This window comes from Notolepis coatsorum (genome assembly GCF_963971535.1).
Source record: "Notolepis coatsorum genome assembly, contig: SCAFFOLD_252, whole genome shotgun sequence".
Lineage (NCBI taxonomy): Eukaryota > Metazoa > Chordata > Actinopteri > Aulopiformes > Paralepididae > Notolepis > Notolepis coatsorum.
The window spans coordinates 128,625-145,312 of record NW_028170143.1 but is presented as its reverse complement, the minus strand read 5'-3'; the positions used below and the strand labels follow the sequence as shown (position 1 = coordinate 145,312).

Sequence of the window (16,688 nt, the reverse complement as noted above, 5' to 3'; positions counted from 1 at the left end):
GGGCGTGTCTCACCAAAAAGTGACCCAAAATACACCTACGTGCTGCTGGACTTCTGACCGGCGGGGGACAGACAGACCACCACCAGGGGCCACACAGCAGCAGGGCAGCAGGACCGGCTAAAAGACATGTCCGCGTCGCCTCTCCTGCGTTCCCCCCGGGGGGAGTCACCACCAGAGGGGGCAGCGGGGGGCGGAGAGGCGCCTCTCCTGCGTTCCCCCAGAGGGGAGTCACCGGAGGGGGCAGCGGGGGGCAGAGAGGCGCCTCTCCTGCGTTCCCCCAGAGGGGAGTCACCGGAGGGGGCAGCGGGGGGCAGAGAGGCGCCCGGACGGCGGCAGGACGGAGGAGGAGAAGAAGAGGATGATGATCTCATGGGAAACGACACGGAGGACGCGTTACAGTTGGAGAGGTACATGAGAGACAGGAGGAGAGCCAAGTCTCTACCCGCCTACCCGGGGCACGTGTGTCTTCTGGAGGAGCCGGGCATTGACGACGGTAACAACGGGGGGAGAAAACGCCGGGTGACGTTCGCGGACTCCCTGGGTCTGGACCTGGCCAGCGTCAAACACTTCAGCCGTCTGGAGGACCCCCAGATACCGCGCAAAGTGCTCCAGAGACTCACCGCGCGCTTCCCGCCGCGCCGCCAGCAGCAGCTGCTGCAGGAGGAGGACCTCGACGGACTGTGCGCGAGCTTCCAATCCTCCAGACTGACCGCGCAGGCGCAGCGGCGCCGGCTGGTCCCGCGCTTCCTCCTGGTGGCCGGCGAGGAGCTCGAGGCGAGGGTCAGAACGAGCCGCGTCGCCCTGGAGAACGTAACCGTCACGCAGTTCGACGTCCGTGGTCAGATTCGGGTGTTTACCTCTGGCGACTGTCCCTGGAAGGAGGTCGGTGTGAGGTATATGTCGTATATGTCACAAATGTAACAGTGTCTATATATACCTGTATGTCATGTATGTCCCTATGCCATAAATGTCATGATGTCATGTATGTTGTGTATGTCATAAATGATGTCACTATGAATTGAAAATGGGGGACCCTGATGTAAACAAGACGAAAGTCTTTCTCTGGTCTGCATCCCCTTAACAATTGTGTCACGTGTATTGAGCCATACTGTATTGTACCCATTCTGCAATCTGTTAAATAAAGTTTTCATTATTCATTCATTCATTAATTCACTCATTCATTAATTCAAAAACGTTGGGTGCCACGCCCCTTCCGGGAAGTGCGTAGGCCTTGCCACCCATTAACCCCATGTAAGTGCTCACCTTGTTTGTAGAGCTAAACCTATTTATTTTATATTATAGCTATGGATCTAATAACGCCGTAGATTGTCAGTGGGATATAATCCAATTATCTGATCGCCATTCCAAATATTCATCGCGATCGTTTGTCCGACGTTATCCAGCATTGCACATGAACGGGGGGGGGGGGGGGGGGGGCGGATGAACTCGTCGAGGCAACCGTGGCGACCGCTTGTCTTGCCGGAGTGTTTAGAACCCGCCCCCACGCCGCAGCTCGGCCGAGAAAACAAACCACATCGTTTCAAATGGAGTGCAATAGCGGACGCAAGGCGTTAGGCGGCGGTAATGCCCGTCTGCGATCCCAGACACATTCAGGACAGCATGCACAATAAGGTGCCTCGATTGATTATGAATGGCAACAGTAGCGAATAAAATAAATAACGAAACAGAAACGTAGATCTACGTTTCCGGCACTCAACGGTCGGGCCACAGAAAAACGTAGATCTACGTGAACGGCACCCAATGTGTTATAATTGTGTCTATTGAGCCGTACTGTATATTGTACCCATTCTGCAATCTGTTAAATAAAGTTTTCATTCATTCATTCAGGTACACCTTCAACGACTGGCTCTCCAGCGTGGACGCGCAGGCCCTGCCGGTGCCCGTGGGTAGTTTTCGTGAGCCGACGATCGGGGAGTGCTTCGCCTTCACCATGTACACACCGCCGCCTTTCGTGGACACCGGCTCCGCCGTCCATTTGGCCGTGTACCTGCGGAGCGAGGAGGGGGAGTTCTGGGACAACAACGACGGACAGAACTACACCATGAGATACCACCACTGCGCTCCCGGCGTGTGACGCCTCTTCTTGTGAGCGCCGCTTTCCACGCCACCTGCGTCGCGCCGCGTAAAAGCTCTCCGTCCACCAGAGACAGTGGCAGCGGAGGAAACGTCTCTTTGGAATCTGTTTCTCTACAACTCGTGAACGAATCAAACATGTTTCGACTAAAGTCACAGTTTTTGTATTTTCGACACCGTGGCCACGAGTGGGTTCTTCACAATGATGATTATTATTTGTCAATTGTCCTGGTTTTGATATAATATTTCCTATTCTAGAATAGAATATAATAGAAATACTTTATTTATCCAGAGGGAAAATTCGGCACTACAGATCGCTCTCAGTAAACGGTAAACATTTAAATAGTCAAAAACAAAAGTCACGAATAAGAGTAAAAATAAGAATAAGAATAAAATACGGTCGGGGATATACATGACATGTTCTATGTTATGTATATATACATTCTAAAATATAAAATATACAGTAAGTGTACAGTAAAAAGTGTACAATTGTACAGTGTCAATTTAAAAGTAAAGTAAAAGTCCAGGAAGATTTGATAGTACTGTCACCCTGTGGTCAGCGATGCGTGATAGAGTCTGATGGCTGTCGGAATGATGGACTTCCTGTGCCGTATTGTGTGATAGGCTACTTTGGCCTGTCAGTCAATCAAAGTGGATATGATTGGAGGAGGTACACTGCAGGGCTTCAACCACAAAACCTGGATTGTTTGTTAACAGTGGTGATGACTGTGTTTGTTAACTGCTTAAGAGGGTGGTGACTGTGTGTGTGTGTGTGTGTGTGTGGGGTGGGGGGGATAGAATGTTTATGCAGATATCTCTTCCAACATGGCTGCCTGTAACCATTGCAAAGCGTGATGTTTCTGTTCCACTGTGACTTGTTTACAATATCCAGCAATAAAACACCAATTACATTTCTTGTTGATATAATATTTCTCATACTGTAGTAGCAACTGTCGTCTCTTCCAACATGGACGAAACATACTGTGCAAGGCCTCTATTGAGGCAAAACATATGAAAGGGGATTTGAAAACACAACTACAATACAAGTAGTCATACAACTACAATACAATACTGGGAGTTTGACATGGAAGTGGCCAACCAACCCATGTTAGTAATATTAGTAACGTATTTTCTCATCAAATGTTCCAATGTGTTGGCCAGTTAATCAAATCAATCAAACTGTATTGCACATTGCATTTTACCCACTGCTGAACATTTGCACATTGCTCATTGCACATCATACAACATACTTTTTTCCAAGTTGGGACTGTACATACATAGCCTTTTGTTATTTAAAATTGTATAATATCTATCCTGTTATCTGCACTGCACACGTTTTAGAACTGTACTGTATATATAGTCATCTTTATTTTAGTCATATTTTATCTTATTCTATGCTTATTTTATTTATATTATTGGATGCTGCTATGGTTGAGGGACCACAGCAAAGTGAATTTCACAATTTTTTTTTGCTGTAAAGTACTGAATGACGTGACAATAAAAGGAATCTGAATCAGATGAGGGGTCACATTAGTGCCATTAGCCAGCCTGCATGGCATGGACCACACAGTAGAACCGGGTCAGAGCCTGTATGGACCACACAGTAGATCACTGCATGCCTTTTTATTTCTAAAGAAATCCATTGTTTTCTCTTCCTGGAAAAACAACGTAATCTGTGATTTGCGTCATTCTGCACTTAAGTAAGTAAGTAAGTAAGTAAGTAAGTAAGTATTTATAAAGCACCTTTCATACATGTCATGTAGCTCAAAGTGCTGTACACAAATATAGGCATATATAACGATAAAAGCAATAAAGTCACAGTGATCAGTTAAGATCAATGTTTAAAAAATAATAATAATAATAATAATAATAACGTAAAAATGAAAATAACGTAAAAATGAAAACAGTCATTTGCTTACCAGTTTGGGAGAACAGGTCCGCACAAACATGTCCGCTCAGTAGCAACCGGAAGTGCACTAAACCAATGCACTTGTACGGTAGGTAGCAATGTTAGCTGTTATAACGCTAGTGTAGTTACGTTTTTATTAGTGGTCAGAGTTGGGTCCACAGGACTTTTCCAAGTCCCATGGATCCATCAGTGGCCGTGTATTGTGTGCGTATGTACCCGTTCCCTCATGTGGTCAGTGGCCAGAGTTGGGTCCACAGGACTTATCCAAGCCCCATGGATCCATCAGTGGCCGTGTATTGTGTGCGTATGTACCCGTTCCCTCATGTGGTCAGTGGCCAGAGTTGGGTCCACAGGACTTATCCAAGCCCCATGGATCCATCAGTGGCCGTGTATTGTGTGCGTATGTACCCGTTCCCTCATGTGGTCAGTGGCCAGAGTTGGGTCCACAGGACTTATCCAAGCCCCATGGATCCATCAGTGGCCGCGTATTGTGTGCGTATGTACCCGTTCCCTCATCTAAAGAGTTGGGTCCACAAGACTTTTCCAAGCCTTACGGATCCATCAGTGGTTGTGTATTGTGTGCGTATGTACCCGTTCCCTCATCTAAAGAGTTGGGTCCACAAGGCTTATCCTAGCCTCATGGATCCATCAGGTTTTTCCAAGCCATAACTATTTGTAAGCTAGACTGTATAGGTACGTTTTTAATTTTCCTTTAAAAATGTGTATGGAGCTGGCGTTTCTGATGTGTGTTGGTAGTGTGTTCCATAGTTTTGGGGCATAGTTGGCAAATGCCATACTTCCTATCCTCTTTTGGTTTCTGGGCGTGTCTAGTAAACCTGTAGTGGATGACCGTAGCGTTCTTGAGGGCAGATAACTAACTAGGGAATTTGCTATGTATTTTGGGCCTTGCTCATTAAGAGCTTTATATGTTAGGAAAAGGACCTTAAAATCAATTCTATGAGTTATTGGAAGCCAGTGCAGAGTGGCTAGGACTGGAGTGATATGTTCTCTTCTCCTTGTATGAGTTAGTAATCGAGCTGCAGAGTTTTGGATACGAGTTTTGGAGTTTTGGATAAGGGCAAACACACCAAAAGAAATGTCCAGTACAAGAACTGTAAATGTTTCAGATATATATATATGTTTTAAAAGGTCTGTTTCATTCAGAAATATGTCAAATGGCAGAAGCTTGTGATGTGCTAAATGTTTTTCCCAGGGATATTTAACCCCGAAGACCTTAACCAGAATATGCAGTATTCATATGTAAACATGTACTGTAACAGTCTGTCTGTCTGCCTGGATGTCTGCCTGTCTGTCTGTCTGTCTGTCTGCCTGCCTACCTATCTGTCTGTTTATATTGTCTGTATGCCCAGTAGTCATAACACAGGGACCAAAGTACAGGGCCTCTGAGTAGGATGCAGTTTGCACATCTGTCTGTTTGATTTGCCAAGGTTTAAAAGCGGGCAGAAAAGTGGCAATTTTTGAACTTGAACTTGAAGACTGCATACTTTTTTTGCAAACCAAAACAACATACTTTATACTTATAGCACATCCATGAGCCTGGTCTCTTTTGAAAGATGATATTCTGAAGTTTCTCATTCCAGAAAAAGAAATCACTTTTAGTGCTAACGTAATAGAGTAACATAGGTCTAACTGTATTAGTTAGTAGTCCAGAGGTAGTATTTCCCCAGAAGGTGGTATGGCTTACAAATCCAGACGGAGCCATAGCCTGAAGCCTTATGTAGCACATTTTCATAAAGATCCATTCAGAAATGAGTGATTAGGAGTGATTTTGGTAAACTGTGTACAAAGAAAAACTCAATTACTTCTTGTTCCTCTTCCTGTTTTTTTTTTTTTTTTTTTTATTATCTTTTTCCCCCTCCTTTTTTCCGATTTTCTCCCATCCCACTGTTAGTCGTTATGCCAATTCCCAATCCCCTTCCTGGTTGTTGCGCACCCCCCCCTACTGTTGGTCCGGGAGGCCGGAGACTGTCACATGCTTTCCTCCGACACATGTGCAGCCAGCCGGCAGCCAGCCTGGCAGCGCAGATTCTCACTGGGGGAGTGTAACGTGTGGAAGGTCACACTACCTTTCTCCAGATCCTACCCTCGCTGTGCAGGCGCCCCGACCGAACTGTAGGGGTCGCTGTCCACAACGCCCAGGACCCACCCACGGCTTCCCTCCCCCTAACTCAGCCAAACGAGTTAGTATAGCGATCAGCCCAAGCCAAGGCAATGCTGACTCTCCGGGAGTCGAGACCGCAGCCTCTTGCACAATCTCCACTACGCCACCTGACCGCCCTTTTCTCTTCCTGTTAAAGAATTTCGTTTTTCACCTAGATCCCTGATTCATACATCCCCACGTGGGGTATCATTGGAAGTCACACTTGGCTACAACCCTCCACAATCATTTTCGAGATCGGATCTAGATTGACGGAACTACTGCGCCAAGAGTCGGGAGTGGTATTTTGCGCAATACCGTGTACTTTGCACAAGCCTCAAATACCGGCATGTAACTCGAGAACCGCTCAATGGATTCTGTCACCTGAAGGGGCTATCCACAGGCAACAAATGGGGCTTTAATTCGTTATATATATTGTATTACAAAATATGCACACCCGAGCCACTAGGGGTCGCCAACGTGCCGGTTGCAAAAAGTCCGAAAAACTTCCCATATGTGGGACGTTGCATGCTAAGAGTTTTAATTAAAAGAAGATTTAACCTTTTAAGCCTAAGCCTGAAACAGTCCACCTGGGTATATGTAGTTGTTATTGCTGTGTAATTGTCAGAGAATGTGCTGTGAGTAAGTGCTTTTCACCCTTTTTTCAGAACTAGCCTACTTCAGCTTTCAATGTTTGTTATTGTTTGAACTTACTGTATGTTTTGAGTTTGTAGTGTAATGGGAAATATCTAAGGACTAAACGATGAGCCGTTTACAAATCATTCTGAGTCATTATTAATAATAGAAAAGAAAAGTTATTTCACCGTGGCCACGTATGAAAGGACAGTCAACAGCCAGAGACAATATGTTAACCCACTAGCGTCTGGCCGAAGACTGACCCAGAACGCTGTTCACACGTATGCCAAATACACAGTTGTCAGCCATAACATAATATACCAGATATGATGATGAAGGTAAGCAAAATGGCTCTCAGTCAGTGGAAGCAACAGCAACTTTGTTATGACTGGTAGAATGTCAGCGTGCTCTTAAAGAGACATACACACATTAACCAGTCAACCTGGTCATACTGAGAGTCAAGCTGTATAACATGATATCTCCACACAGGTATATCAGAACATGATAATATATTTCCACGACAGTAGCAAACTGTTATATATCAACTGGCTATCGCGTCCCGCTTTGCCTACTGAGATATAACTCATTATCTCCAGCACCTAGTGTGCTCCAGGAAACAAAACAAATGCACCCACTTGCACGCCACTCCCATGCGCCCTATATTACGCCGGAAGTGGTCACGCCTCACCCTTCCTCATTCGTTTCCAACGCGGAAGCAGCTAGATGCACTTCGGAACTGGAGATTGTTATGAAGCAGAAGGTGAAATTACACAATATTGGGAATTCGCCAGAAGTTCGCCGGCCCCCGGAACCTTCTCGGCACGTCCTAACAGTGCAGGGGGCGGGATATTGGTGCAGGGGGCGGGATATTTGGGAAAACATGGTCGTCATGACTCTTTTGGATGTTTTTCCAAGTATCCTAGCGGGCAGCTAATGCTAATGCTACAATGTTGGGGCGCCGTTCCCCATGTACCCCGCCGAGGGCTGTCTTTACTGTCTTCCCTCCTCTTAACCATTCATCCTGACGGTCAAACGGTGTCTAATGTTGGGGGTTTAGCAGGGGCTTATATTTACCCTTTACATGGGTGGATGGGCTGACGACAGGGCTCAGGGCAGGTGTGCTTTTTGTGAATCTATGAGTTGAAAATGGGGGACCCTGATGTAGACGGGACTAACGTTTTCTCTGGTCTGCATCCCCTTAACAATTGTGTGTATTGGGCTAGCCCATTCTGCAATATGTTAATAGAGTTTTCGTTCATTCATTCATTTATCCCTTCACGGGTGCACACCGCAGTGGAGGTTGTTACATGACTACTAGTGGAGCAGTGCTTCACTAGTAGTAGACTTTGGTCAGCAGCCACCACTGGTGTTCCGTGCTTAGTGAAGCAGGTGGCATCAGTCCTTTGCCCTGACATGGTGAAACGGTGTCCCGCCCGGCAGACGCCATGAGGCGAGTCGGCCCGGCAAATGGCTGGTGGGCTGATGAAGCTTATGCCGCCGCGGTACAGAATTTAGCAGCAACTGACAACATTGCTCAATTGGTTGCTTTTCTGTAAAAAAAGGTGTCGGTGGTGGGGCCTTAGGGCCAGCCGACGTCAAAACCATCGCGCAAGGTTTTGAGGTTATTCAGCTTTTGACCCAGTTGCAAACTATAACCGCAGGGAGGGCTAGGATGCTGTCAACGGTTGTTCACAGGCATCTTTGGTTGGAGCAATCTCCCTTGAGGAGGGGAGGGGTCTCCTCCTCAGGGCTCCCCTCTCCGCGGGTGGACCTTGGTCTGTCCACGGAGGCGCGGGCGGTATTTGACCTGGGCTCCACGACGCCCGACACCGCGCAGCCAGAGGTGAGAGCACGGGGTTAGACAGTGCCTGAGGTAGAGCGGTCATCTGGTAATCTGAAGGTTAGGGTTAGCAGTGTTTTAGGAGGTAGAGCGGTCATCTGGTAATCTGAAGGTTAGAGTTAGCAGTGTTTTAAGAGATATAGTACTCATCTGGTAATCTTAAGGTTAGGGTTAGCAGTGTTTTAGGAGGTAGAGCGATCATCTGGTAATCTGAAGGTTAGGGTTAGCAGTGTTTTAGGAGATATCAAGTCAAGTCAAGTCAAGTCAAGAGTTTTAATTGTCACGGCATACAGGTATACAATGAAATGCGGGTGGTCTTGCCCGCAACGATGTGCAATACAGTGGTACAACATATAATAGAATCAAAAAAAGAAAAAACAACATTGTGCAGTAAACAGGTAACAGGTAACATGGAGTGACATCTCGGTATCTGTACATAGTTATTTACAGAGCATATGGGACATGCTAGTTAGCTTTGGTAGTGCAATACACTGTTCCTGTTATTCTAATTTAAAGTGTCCTTTCCTTTTGGCCATAAGTGTGCGTGTGTGCGACATGAGTGTGTGCCCGCTCATGTTAAAGTGTTAAGTGGCTGCTCGTGTGTGAGCGTGCACAGCGTGCATGTCGTGTGTGTGTTCATGTGTGCTTGTGTGTGGATAGTTCAATGTTCTGAGCACTCAATGTTCATTGTTCAGGGCTCTGATGACCTGGGGGAAGAAGCTGAGCCTAAGCCGCTCTGTCCTAGTAGCTGGGGTTCGCAGGCGTCTGCCTGACCTCAGCAGCTGGAACAGGCTGTTGTTGGGGTGGTGAGGGTCTTTCATTATCCTGCAGGCTCTGGATTTGCACCTCTTGTTGTATAGAACCTGCAGGGGGGGTAGTGCAATACCCGTGGTACGCTCGGCTGAGCGCACCATTCTCTGTAGGGCCTTCTTGTCCTGTGCCGTGCTGTTTCCATACCAGGCAGTGATGTTTCTGGTCAGGATGCTCTCTACAGCTCCTGAGTAGAAGGACTGGAGTATCTTCCCCGATACTCTGAACTTCCTTAACTGTCTCAGGTGGTAGAGGCGCTGTTTCGCCTTCTTTACTACTGTGTCTATGTGTGTTGACCATGTCAGGTCCTCTGAGATGTGGACCCCCAGGTACTTAAAGCTGCTCACCCTGTCCACGGTAGCCCCGTTAATCATCAGTGGTGTGTGCGTCTCCTGCTGTCCTCTCCTATAATCCACGATCAGCTCCTTGGTTTTACCAATGTTCAGGAGCAGGCTGTTGTCCTGGCACCAGCGTTCCAGTACCTCAACCTCCTCCCGGTAGGCCTTCTCGTCGTTGTCCGAGATCAGCCCCACCACCACCGTGTCGTCTGCGAACTTCACTATGGAGTTGGAGCTGAACTTGGCCACACAATCGTGTGTGTAGAGTGAGTACAGCAGGGGGCTCAGAACACAGCCCTGGGGGGACCCGATGCTCAGGGTGATGGTGTTGGAGGTCTGACCCCCCACCCTGACCGCCTGGGGTCTTTCGCTCAGAAAGTCCAGTACCCAGGCGCTCAGGGCGGAGCTCAGACCTAGCTCGATCAGCTTGTCCACCAGTCTGGTGGGGACTATGGTGTTGAACGCTGAGCTGTAGTCAATGAACAACAGTCTCACATAGCCCCCCTTCTGACGGTCAAGGTGCGAGAGGGTGCTGTGCAGTACCTGGGAGACCGCGTCGTCGGTGGACCTGTTTGTCCTGTATGCAAATTGCATAGGGTCCATATCACTGGGGAGAGAGGCACAAATGTGGTCCTTGACCAGCCTCTCGAAACATTTCATGACCACAGAGGTGAGTGCCACCGGTCTGTAGTCATTTGGACATGTTGGGGAGGGTTTCTTCGGTACAGGGATGATGGTAGACATCTTGAAGCAGGCAGGGACCACTGACTCCGCCAGGGATTGATTAAATATGGCGGTGAACACTGGGGCCAGCTGGTTGGCACAGGACTTGAGTATGCGTCCTGTTATGCCATCTGGGCCAGCAGCCTTTCTGGTGATATAGTACTCATCTGGTAATCGTAAAGGGGTCCCCACACGGCGAGCGATTTTAGCCAGGCGACCGATTTTTTTAGCGAGCCGACAGACAGAATTGTATCGCCTTCATTGTTATGAATGAGAGAACACACACGGCAGGAGATTTTGAAGCGACGGTCGGCAAGCTATTTCTGTCGCCTCGCTAAATATCACCTCAATTGATTGATTGATTGAAAACTTTATTAACAGATTGCAGAATGGGTACAGTACAGTACAGCTCAATACATACAATTGTTAAGGGGATGCAGACCAGAGAAAGACTTTCGTCTTGTTTACATCAGGGTCCCCCATTTTCAATTCATCGTAACATATATGACATACATGACATACAGATAGACAGTACTGCTACATCTATACATTTATGACATACCAGATTTGCAATTACAGTACTGTTTGTGATACAAAAAGAGTCCAGAAAAAAAAGTATATACATTTGACGTAGAAACTGTACATTGGATTGGGTAGGTGGGGGTGGGGGGGGACTGTACATTGGAGGTGGGGGGGCGGGGTTGGGTAGGAGTGGGGGGGGGGGGGGTTGGGTAGGAGGGGTGGGTGGGGGACACTGTACAACTGTACAAACAAAACTGTACATTGGATTATTGACAAGACCATACTTGGTAATTTACTGTACATTGGAGGGGGTTGTGTTCGGACATTTACAGGGGCCAGTTTCGAGTTGCAGTCTCCCTTAGGTGTTTTTTGAGAGTGTTTTTGAAAGTGGGTAGTGATTCACATTCCTTTACAGCTTTGGGTAGGGCGTTCCACATTGATGTGGCATAATTGCGAAACGTGTTTAGTCCCTTGTTTGAGCCGAATCTGGGTTTTACATGATTTGTGGAGCTCCCTCTGGTGTTGTGATCGTGGTATTCACTGACCTTTGGGAAGTATTTTGTCATGTACATGGTTACCTTGGTTGTGTAGTGTATCTTGTAGACCAGGCCCATTGCAAGTTGCTGTACTCTGTCGTCTACTCTAAGCCATCCTAGGTTGTCAAAGTGGGCAGGGGTGAGGTGGGTTCTAGGAGTAAGGTCAAGCAGTAGTCTGACCAGTTTGTTTTGAGATGTTTGTAATTTTGTTTTTAGCGCCTTTGAGGTGCTTTGGTACCATGAGGTGCAAGCATAGTCGTAGTACCCTTGAATGAGTGCTCCTGCTAGAGTCTTCAGGGTATTCTTGTTTACCAGTGAGGAGATCCGGTACAAGAATCGAGTTCGTTGGTTGACTTTTTTTATTACATTGGATGCCATTTTGTCACAGGAAAGATTTGCCTCTAGGATGGAACCCAGGTAGGTGATATCTTCTTTCCTTGTGACAATATTGTCACCCACTGTAACTGAGAAGCCGTCGGTCTTGCTGAGTTTGTTATTTGAACCGAAGAGAATGGACTCTGTTTTGCCCATGTGTAATGATAGTTTGTTATCAGCGAGCCATATGCAGATTTTGCCTAGTTCTGAGCTGAGGGTTTTTTCAACCTGTAACTTGTTCTTGTCAGAGACCAGCAGGGCTGAGTCGTCCGCAAACAGGAACAAGTTGCAGTCACAAGCTGACAACATGTCATTTGCATAAATTAGGAACAGTAGCGGACCTAGTATGCTTCCTTGTGGAACACCACAGCTTACTGTGAGGGGGGGGGGTAGGGTACCGTTTACCTCCACCATCTGCTCTCTCCCCTCCAGGTAGGATTGCATCCAGCTCACTGATAGACTATCAAAACCAATTGCTTTTAGCTTGTCAATCAGAATGGTGTGATTGACAGTGTCGAAGGCCTTTTGTAGGTCCAGCATGACCATGCCGCAGTATTTGCCCGCGTCCACCTCTTGTTTGATGTGGTCGTTTAAATAGAGAAGGCATGTGTCAGTGGAGTGGGATGTTCTGAAGCCAGATTGGAATTCGTAGATTAGATTTTTTTCTGTAAGGATAGAAACAGGGCGGTAGTTGCCTGGGTCTAATTTACTGCCTTTTTTGTGCAGAGGGGTCACTCTCGCAATTTTGAAGTCCTTGGGGACGTGTCCCTGTTTTATGGAGAGGTTTATTATGTGTGTGATGACTGGGGTGATGGCGGCTGCTGAGTCTCTGATCCCAATCCTATTTTTTGAGGCGACGGCAGGCAGGACAATGAGGAAATAACATGACTTCTACAGTAGAGGTAGTGCAGAAGTTCTACTGGTGTATCATTTGTACACCTTTAATGTATCATTCAATACATTCATTGATCAATAACCTACGTATTATTACCATGCTACTTGTTCTGAAGGTCCAGATTAACACTGAAAGTCTGCGTTTATTATTTTGTATAACTTATATATTGTTTATATATATATAAGATATATATATTTTCACGTCATCTGTTTGCCTAACAGTATTCGTCATTCGCTCTTTGTATATGTCCCATGCTTCACGCCGTAGGCGCCAGTGCGCGCGCCCCTCTAGACAGGTTTCAGAACATGTTCAGACATGCCCGGACAATTGAGAGAGCGCATTGATCTGTGTGAGTGAACAGGCTCAGCCCACAGGAAAACTAACAGAGTGAGAGAGAAGTAATGTTTTGCAGTTGTACACAGGACGACCAGACAACGTATCGTTATAGAGAGCCGCACGGCTACTTAGATACAACCATAATATTGGCGAGCCATTATTAGCACAGTATAGTGACTTGTGTAAGCGAAGTAACGTGGAGAGACTTATAGTTGAACCCAGCGACGTTCTGGACATAACTACTCATTGAAGACCTCATGCGGGTTAGCTTTAAGTACAAACGGAGCTAACTAGCTATCATCCATGCCAACGGGCTTCTTGGACTAATAGCTATTAATCCTGCCATCGGGCGCTAGGAATACAAGGACCCGGTCCGTACGAGACCCCTTTCCCAGCGACGACAGGATTATCCCACCAGTCCGCAGTTTCTCTGGAGTCGGAGCTCCAGAGAGAATTATCGTCTCCAGCCACCATCTTGCTTTTCCCTGTGCCGCTTCGTCTCAATCCACTCCATTCAGAGCTCCACCGGTCGGGTACCCGTAGTATAGGAACTATCGTTACCTTTGACGTTTATGCACTGACATTCTATTATTAAAAGAGAACTGTGATATATAATATGTATGTTTACTATCAACATTAAAATGCTTGTTTGACCAGTATCTCTGTCCCCGCGCCGTTAATAGAGTGTCCGCCATTTTGTGTACCTATACTGTCTGGCTAATTAATATTCTTTCGTAGTGGTTTAATCTAACATTTCAATACAGTCCGGGTTGTGTAGCCCCTTAGCTACACTACTTATGTTCATTATTATTAACGGGAACCATTTAAATAAATAACGTTAGTTTGAGAAGCTATAGTGGCCGCTTGTCATTAACTAATAAATGAACAATGCGCCACGATGCACCTACTAGTGTTTTAATACTCGGGTAACAAAAGAAGTTGTGGATGTTGACAGTTTAATGTCCAGGCTGCAGCTGATGTAGTTTGTAAGGTTTATTGTCCAAAGAAAATGATGGTTGAGAACAAAACAGTTTGAGTCTTCCGTGAAAAAAACTCTTTCAGCTGCATAACAATACTTGTCCAATCGGTGGTAATGAACGTATCGTAGCGATCAGGCATGCAGTAATGTCAGGAAGAATGAGGAGAGGTTGTAACGTTGTATTCGTATATGGTGGTTTAATTCCAGCTCAATATGGGTTTTACAGGTTAATACTCTCTCGTATTGCACAACACAGCTACCTGCTAACCCGCTTCACGACAACGTCCGGGTCCGCCCTCCTATATCTCCCGGGGGGAAACACCCCCAGCTAAACAGAGCGACACATAGCTTATGCATCTCATTATACCTGAACGGTCGCCTCTGGTGTGGGGGGCTAAGCGATTGTCATTGAGCGACAGGCAATCACATCGCCAGGCGACGTCGGTCGCCCGCCGTGTGCAGACCACTTAAGAGTAACGGTTTAATCCCAGGTGCTCCTGGAAGTGAGAGGAGCAGGTTGTCACCCTGCATGGCTGACTCCAGCACCGTGTGTGTGTGTGTGAGGGACTTGGCACTTGGGTGATTGTCAGGCATACATTGTAAAGTGCTCTGTGGACAGAAGACAAGAAAAGCTAAATAGAAATAGAGTTAATTCCCATGGTGCTTTTGGGAAATGCAGGTAAGTATTTAGCTGGCAAAACAGCTACCAGTAGTTGAGTAATGTGATCTTTACACCTGTGTGTGTGTGTGTGTGTGTGTGTGTGTGTGTGTGTGTGTGTGTGTGTGTGTGTGTGTGTGTGTGTGTGTGTGTGTGTGTGTGTGTGTGTGTGTGTGTGTGTGTGTGTGTGTGTGTGTGTGTGTGTGTGTGTGTGTGTGTGTGTGTGTGTGAGAGAGAGACTGGGTCAGTGCTCATCCTTAAACCAATACAACCGTCTATTAATAGAACCAGCAGGGCCTTGTAGATCAACCCTCTAAAGCCCCCTGACCCCTCAGCCTGACCCCCCAGCCTGACCCTCCTTGCCCTCATCTGATGGACATGTCTGTTCAGTGTGTGTGTGTGTGTGTGCGCGCACGTGAAACAAATATAGATTGAGAGAAAGGGAGAGCATCTAATCCATATGTGAGAGTGAGAGAGAGACACACAGAGACAGACACAGAGAGACAGAGAGGGGGACATAATAGGGAGAGAGAGAAACAGAGAGAGACAGAGAGAGGGACAGAGAGACAGACAGAGACAAAGAGAGGGGGACAGAGAGAGACAAAGAGAGGGGGACAGAGAGAGAGACACACACAGAGGGGGACAGAATAGGGGGTAACAACAACCTGACATCTCAACACACCAGGCCATCTGTGTGTGCGCTCCTCCTGTGAATAAGATTAGACAAACCTTCATTAATCTCCACAGGCAAATGCAGCTGTCAAGCAACATTTAGAATGAAGCACAGGAGAGGTACAGGTGAGAATAAGAATCCAAACAAGCTAGGATAATAATACAAAAGTAAACAAGCTAGGATAATAATAATACAAAAGTAAACAAGCTAGGATAATAATACAAATTGAATAAAATAAAGATAAAGCAAACAAGCTAGGATAATAATAATAATACAAATAAAATAAAATAAAGATAAAGTATACAAGCTAGGATAATAATAATACAAATATAATAAAATAAAGATATATAGTAAAACAGGGACGCTTGCCCTTGAAATCTGCACTGGATCTCTGAGTGAGTGAATAAGTGAAACATGTGTATATACTGTACTATATCAATAATATAAATATGTGCATAAGTACAGCCCACCCTGGTATAAATATACAGACGTAAGTCTCCCCTGGTACGGATTTATTTTTACTAAAGACTGTGTGTACCGCCGTTTTCCCAAGGTTGTGTGAAGGCCTCACTAGGAACATTAACCCTTTCACTACCCCACTACAGAAGGTTAACCTTTCACTACCACACTACAGACGGTTAACCTTTCACTAGCACACTACAGACGGTTAACCTTTCACTACCACACTACAGAAGGTTAACCTTTCACTACCACACTACAGAAGGTTAACCTTTCACTAGCACACTACAGAAGGTTAACCTTTCACCACCACACTACAGGTGGTTAACCAGTGAAAGGGTTAACCCTTTGGTAGTGTGGTAGTGACCGGGTTAACGATGCCTGTGATTGCAATGATCAGAGACAGCTGTAACGTTAGGTTATGACTATAACCAAGTTCTGTTAATTAGGGGTGACGCTTGGCATCACTCATGCACTATCTCGCATACGTGCATGCGCACTGAATAAAGACCACAAATGTACCTTTAATCGCAATATTCGTCTGACCACACCCCTATCAGCTTACCCATATAAGCAGGGGTGGGGCCACCCACTCGCCTCCTTCCCAAGCTTTCACCACAAGGCGAGGTCAAGGGCTGCAGCGGCCGTCGGATGCCAAGCGTCACCCCTAATTAACAGAACTTGGTTATAGTCATAACCTAACGTTCTGTATCATTAGGGGATCCGCTTGGCATCACTCATGCACAA

General features: G+C 46.4%; 1 pseudogene across 1 annotated transcript; it reads left to right on the top strand.

Moving 5' to 3' along the window:
• Positions 1-126: 126 nt before the first annotated feature.
• On the top strand, positions 127-15,162 carry LOC311248600 (protein phosphatase 1 regulatory subunit 3G-like; annotated as a pseudogene). Its single transcript has 3 exons — positions 127-893; positions 1,849-2,187; positions 15,145-15,162. The product of its transcript is annotated as a protein phosphatase 1 regulatory subunit 3G-like (transcript).
• Positions 15,163-16,688: the final 1,526 nt, after the last annotated feature.